Source organism: Bombina bombina, chromosome 7, assembly GCF_027579735.1.
Source record: "Bombina bombina isolate aBomBom1 chromosome 7, aBomBom1.pri, whole genome shotgun sequence".
NCBI classification, from domain to species: domain Eukaryota; kingdom Metazoa; phylum Chordata; class Amphibia; order Anura; family Bombinatoridae; genus Bombina; species Bombina bombina.
The window spans coordinates 183,356,562-183,363,449 of NC_069505.1; positions in this window are offsets into that span (position 1 = coordinate 183,356,562).

The window sequence follows — 6,888 nt, forward strand, 5'->3', positions numbered from 1 at the left end:
CAGAAGTGTTTTATCTCCCTGATGCTATTTCTGAAGTAATTTCCAGGGAATGGAATAATTTGGGTAATTTATTTACTCCTTCTAGACGTTTAAGAAAATTATATCCTGTGCCATCTGACAGATTAGAGTTTTTTGGGACAAAAATCCCTAAGGTTATGGGGCTGTCTCTACTCCTGCTAATGTATTACTATTCCTACGGCAGATAGTACTTAATTTAAGGATCCTTTAGATAGGAAAATTTGAATCCTTTCTAAGAAAAGCTTCCTTATGTTCAGGTAATCTTCTTAGACCTGCTATATTTTTAGCGGATGTTGCTGCAGCTTCAACTTTTTGGTTAGAAGCTTTAGCGCAACAAGTAACAGATCATAATTTTATAGCATTATTATTATTCTATAACATGCTAATAATTTTATTGGTGATACCATCTTTTGATATCATTAGAGTTGATGTCAGGTATATGTCTCTAGCTATTTTAGCTAGAAAAGCTTTATGGATTAAACTTGGAATGCTGACATGTCTTCTAAGTCAACTTTGCTTTCCCTTTCTTTCCAGGGTAAATAATCATTTTCGTTCCTTTCCTCACAACAAGGAACAAAAGCCTGATCCTTCATCCTCAGGAGCGGTATCAGTTTGGAAACTATTTCCAGTTTGGAATATATCCAAGCCTTATAGAAACCTATAGCCAGCTCCTAAGTACCTATGAAGGTGCGGCCCTTATTCCAGCTCTGCTGGTATGGGGCAGATTACGTTTTCTTCAAAGAAATTTGGATCAATTCCGTTCTTAATCTCTGGTTTCAGAAACATTGTTTCAGAAAGGTACAGAATTGGCTTCAAGTTAAGGCCTCCTGCTAAGAGATTCTTTTCTTTCCCGTGTCCCAGTTAACACAGCAAAGGCTCAGCATTTCTGAAATGTGTTTCAGATCTAGAGTTGGCTGGAGTATTTTTGCCAGTTCCAGTTCTGGAACAGGGGCTGGGGTTTTATTTTATCTCTTCATTGTACCAAAGAAGGTCAATTCCTTCAGACCAGTTCCGGATCTATCATTATTGAATCGTTATGTTAGGATACCAACATTCAAGATGGTTACTGTAGGACTATCCTGCCTTTTGTTTAGCAAGGGCATTATATGTCTACAATAGATTTACAGGATGTGTATCTGCATATTCCGATTCATCCAGATCACTTTTAGTGTCTGAGATTCTCTTTTTAGACAAGCATTACCAGTTTTGTGGCTCTACCGTTTGGCCTAGCCTCAGTTCCAAGAATTTTTTTCAAAGGTTCTCGGTGCCCTTCTTTCTGTAATCAGAGAATAGGGTTTTGGTATTTCCTTATTTGGACGATATCTTGGTACTTGCTCAGTCTTCTCATTTTCGAAGAATCTCATACAAATCGACTTGTGTTGTTTCTTCAAGTTCATGGTTGGAGGATCAATTTACCAATCAGTTCATTGATTCCTCAGACAAGGGTAACCTTTTTAGGTTTCTAGATAAATTCAGTGTCTATGACTCTGTCCTTGTCAGACAGGAGAAGTTTAACATTTGATATCAGCTTGTCAAAACCTTCAGTCACAATCATTCCCTTTGGTAGCCTTATGCATGGAAATGTTGGGTCTTAGGACTGCCGCATCAGATGCGATCTCCTTTGCTCGTTTTCACATGCAACCTCTTCAGCTCTGTATGCTGAACCAATGGTGCAGGGATTACTCAAAGATATCTCAATTAATATCTTTAAACCGATTTTACGACACTCTCTGACATGGTGGACAGATCACCATCGTTTAGTTCAGGGGGCTTCTTTGTTCTTCCGACCTGGACTATAATCTCAACAGATGCAAGTCTTACAGGTTGGGGAGCTGTGTGGGGGTATCTGACGGCACAAGGGGTTTGGGAATCTCAGGAGGTGAGATTTCCGATCAATATTTTGGAACTCCGTGCAATTTTCAGAGCTCTTCAGTCTTGACCTCTTCTGAAGAGAGAGTTGTTCATTTGTTTTCAGATAGACAATGTCACAACTGTGGCATACATCAATCATCAAGGAGGGACTCACAGTCCTCTGGCTATGAAAGAAGTATCTCGAATTTTGGTTTGGGCGGAATCCAGCTCCTGTCTAATCTCTGCGGTTCATATCCCAGGTATGGACAATTGGAAAGCGGATTATCTCAGTCGCCAAACGTTGCATCCGGGTGAATGGTCTCTTCACCCAGAGGTATTTCTTCAGATTGTTCAAATGTGGGAACTTCCAGAAATAGATCTGATGGTTTCTCATCTAAACAAGAAACTTCCCAGGTATCTGTCCAGATCCCGGGATCCTCAGGCGGAGGCAGTGGATGCATTATCTCTTCCTTGGAAGTATCATCCTGCCTATATCTTTCCGCCTCTAGTTCTTCTTCCAAGAGTAATCTCCAAGATTCTGAAGGAATGCTCGTTTGTTCTGCTGGTAGCTCCGGCATGGCCTCACAGGTTTTGGTATGCGGATCTTGTCCGGATGGCCTCTTGCCAACCGTGGACTCTTCCGTTAAGACCAGACCTTTTGTCTCAAGGTCCTTTTTTCCATCAGGATCCGAAATCCTTAAATTTAAAGGTATGGAGATTGAACGCTTGATTCTTGGTCAAAGAGGTTTCTCTGACTCTGTGATTAATACTATGTTACAGGCTCGTAAATCTGTATCCAGAGAGATATATTATAGAGTCTGGAAGACTTGTATTTCTTGGTGTCTTTCTCATCATTTTTCTTGGCATTCTTTTAGAATACCGAGAATATTACAGTTTCTTCAGGATGGTTTAGATAAGGGTTTGTCCGCAAGTTCCTTGAAAGGTCAAATCTCTGCTCTTTCTGTTCTTTTTCACAGAAAGATTGCTATTCTTCCTGATATTCATTGTTTTGTACAAGCTTTGGTTCGTATAAAGCCTGTCATTAAGTCAATTTCTCCTCCTTGGAGTTTGAATTTGGTTCTGGGGGCTCTTCAAGCTCCTCCATTTGAACCTATGCATTCATTGGATATTAAATTACTTTCTTGGAAAGTTTTGTTCCTTTTGGCCATCTCTTCTGCCAGAAGAGTTTCTGAATTATCTGCTCTTTCTTGTGAGTCTCCTTTTCTGATTTTTCATCAGGATAAGGCGGTGTTGCGAACTTCTTTTGAATTTTTACCTAAGTTGTGAATTCCAACAACATTAGTAGAGACATTGTGGTTCCTTCATTATGTCCTAATCCTAAGAATTCTAAGGAGAAATCGTTGCATTCTTTGGATGTTATTAGAGCTTTGAAATATTATGTTGAAGCTACTAAGTCTTTCCGAAAGACTTCTAGTTTATTTGTTATCTTTTCCGGTTTTAGAAAGGCCAGAAAACTTCTGCCATTTCTTTGGCATCTTGGTTGAAATCTTTAATTCATCTTGCCTATGTTGAGTCGGGTAAGACTCCGCCTCATAGGATTACAGCTCATTCTACTAGGTCAGTTTCTACTTCCTGGGCGTTTAGGAATGAAGCTTCGGTTGATCAGATTTGCAAAGCGGCAACTTGGTCCTCTTTGCATACTTTTACCAAATTCTACCATTTTGTTGTATTTTCTTCTTCTGAAGCAGTTTTTGGTAGAAAAGTACTTCAGGCAGCGGTTTCAGTTTGAATCTTCTGCTTATGTTTTTCATTAAACTTTATTTTGGGTGTGGATTGTTTTCAGCAGGAATTGGCTGTCTTTATTTTATCCCTCCCTCTCTAGTGACTCTTGTGTGGAAAGATCCACATCTTGGGTAGTCATTATCCCATACGTCACTAGCTCATGGACTCTTGCTAATTACATGAAAGAAAACATAATTTATGTAAGAACTTACCTGATAAATTCATTTCTTTCATATTAGCAAGAGTCCATGAGGCCCGCCCTTTTTTGTGGTGGTTATGATTTTTTTGTATAAAGCACAATTATTCCAATTCCTTATTTTATATGCTTTCGCACTTTTTTCTTATCACCCCACTTCTTGGCTATTCGCTAAACTGAATTGTGGGTGTGGTGAGGGGTGTATTTATAGGCATTTTAAGGTTTGGGAAACTTTGCCCCTCCTGGTAGGAATGTATATCCCATACGTCACTAGCTCATGGACTCTTGCTAATATGAAAGAAATGAATTTATCAGGTAAGTTCTTACATAAATTATGTTTTTCTGTGGGTGTCTCTGTGAGGGTGTGTGTATGTCTTTGTGTGTTTTCTGTGGATGTCTCTCTGTGTGTGTGTGTGTCTTTGTGTGTTTTCTTAGGCTGTCTCTGTCTGTGTTTCCTTGGGTGTATGTGCAAGTTTGAGTTAGTGTGTGTGTGTGTGTGTCCATTGTCTGTTCCTTTTTAGGACATTTTGACCTTACTACTGATTATTCACATCTTTATACAGACTTTGAGACTAATGAGACCTTTACGGAAGTCGCCAATCCACCATTTAACCTTTAAATTATTGTTTAGGCAGTTCATGGCCCTTCCTTTCAGCCACTGCATGCTGTTGTCATCATTTAGTTGGCATCTTCCTTTACAAAAAGATAATCAGAACTCCATATTTTGTTTTCTAAATCTCCTTTTTTTTTTACAAAACTGTAGTCTACCTCATTACTTGTCAGGTCAACGTAATCAAGTGCTGAGTGTCTGGGTGTCTGTGTCTGAGTGTGTTTGTGTGTTTGCATGTCTGCTAGAGTGTCTATATGGGAATCCTTATGTGTGAGTGTGTGTTTCAGTGTATGAGTGTGTCTGTGTGTTTGTATGTTACTACTTTTACAACATTTCCAAGTTTAAATAGACACTTAAGAATAAAGTGCATATACGTTTCAGTCACTTGGTCAAACATTGTACATGTCAAAGGGGGAGGGGGGGCCTGATCAATGGTTAAGTCAGGGGCCCCAAAATTTCTAGTGGCGGCCCTGAGTAGGCCCCTATGTCTTGTATCAACTGGAAATCTCTATATAGCAGCAAAGGTGTTACTCATAAACTGTTTTATACAATAACATATTTAAATTAATTTTTGTTTTTGTCAATGATAGTTTACCAATAAAATTTACAGCCCTGGGTGCTCACAAGCACTCACAGACAGCTGAACAGCTTTCAGTGACTCAGGCAGTTAACCCCAGACAAGCCTGGGTACAAAGCCCAGAAGAAAAAATTAAAAAACATTATTAACTCAACACATAATGTCTGGCCCTCTCTTGCAAGCACACAGCTAGATTAAAAGCAAAATGATAGTTAGTTATAGCATTTGGCCAAATGGTGACAGTGACAGAAGCAAATTGGAAAAATGTCATCCCGTGGAGTTATTTATGAGTCAGCACTGATTGGCTAAAATACATGTCTGTCAAAAGAGCTAAGATAAAGGGCAGTCTGCAGAGGCTTAGATATAAGGTAATCACAGAGGTAAAAAGTATATTAATATAACCGTGTTGTTATGCAAAACTTGGGAATGGATAATAAAGGGATTATCTATCTTTTTAAACAATAACAATTCTGGAGCAGACTGTCTATTTAATGTTTTTTTTTATGGATAATATGTTTGTATTCAATACTTGTGATATATTCACCACCATTGGGTTTTTAAATTTCTGAATTTTAACTTTTGGACAAAGTATAAAAAAAGAGTGTTGAATTCCTTGTCTAGTTAAAGGGATAGTAAAGTCCAAATTAAACTTTCATGATTCAGATAGGGCATGTCATTTTAAACACTTTTCTAATTTCCTTTTATCATCAAATTTGCTTTGTTCTCTTGTTATTCTTAGTTGAAGGCTAATACTAGGTAGGCTCATATGCTAATTTCTAAGCCCTTTATGCCCGCCTCTAATTTGAATGCATTTTTCACAGCTAGAGGACGTTAGTCATGTGTTTCATATAGATAACATTGTGCTCATGCACGTGAAGTTATTTAGTCAGCACTAATTGCCTGAAATGCAAGTCTGTCAAAAGATTATTTATAGAGGTATAAAGTATATTTCTATAAAAGTGTTGGTTCTGCAAAACTGGGGAATGGTAAATAAAGGGATTGTCTATCTTTTTAAACAATAACATTTTTGGTGTTTACCATCCCTTTAAATTTGGTAAATATCTTCCTTAAGATATCTTTTTAAAGGATATCAATAAGTGTTTAAGGGTTTGCACCCAAGTTATTAATAAAACAGTGGGTCATATTTATCAAGCGCCTGCAGGCTCGCCAGAAACAGCAGTTATGAAGCAGCGGTCACAAAGACCGCTACTCCATAACCTGTCCGCCTTCTCTGACCGGGCGGACACACATCGCCACAATACAACTCGATCGAGTACGATCGGGTTGATTGACATCCCCCTGCTGGCGGCCCATTGGCCGCAAATCTGCAGGGGGTGGCGTTGCACCAGCAGCTCTTGTGAGCTGCTGGTGCAATGCTGAATACGGCAAGTGTATTGCTCGCCGTATTCAGCGAGGTCTGGCGGACCTGATCCGCAGTGTCGGATCAGGTCCGCCAGACCTTGATAAATATGCCCCAGTGTGTGAATCGATTTAAATAAAGTTTCTCCCTACACAATAAATGATTTAATGGGTGTGGAACAGTTGTCTTGATGTAAGTGTAATTGAGAGGTATGTACCCTATCATGTAAGGTATGTGCTCTAATATCTGTGTATTAGCAAGATGTAAGGTATGTGCTCTAATATCTGTGTATTAGCAAGATGTAAGGTATGTGCCTAATATCTGTGTATTAGCAAGATGTAAGGTATGTGCCTAATATCTGTGTATTAGCAAGATGTAAGGTTATGTGCACTAATATCTGTGTATTAGCAAGATGTAAGGTATGCGCCTAATATCTGTGTATTAGCAAGATGTAAGGTTATGTGCACTAATATCTGTGTATTAGCAAGATGTAAGGTATGCGCCTAATATCTGTGTATTAGCAAGATGTAAGG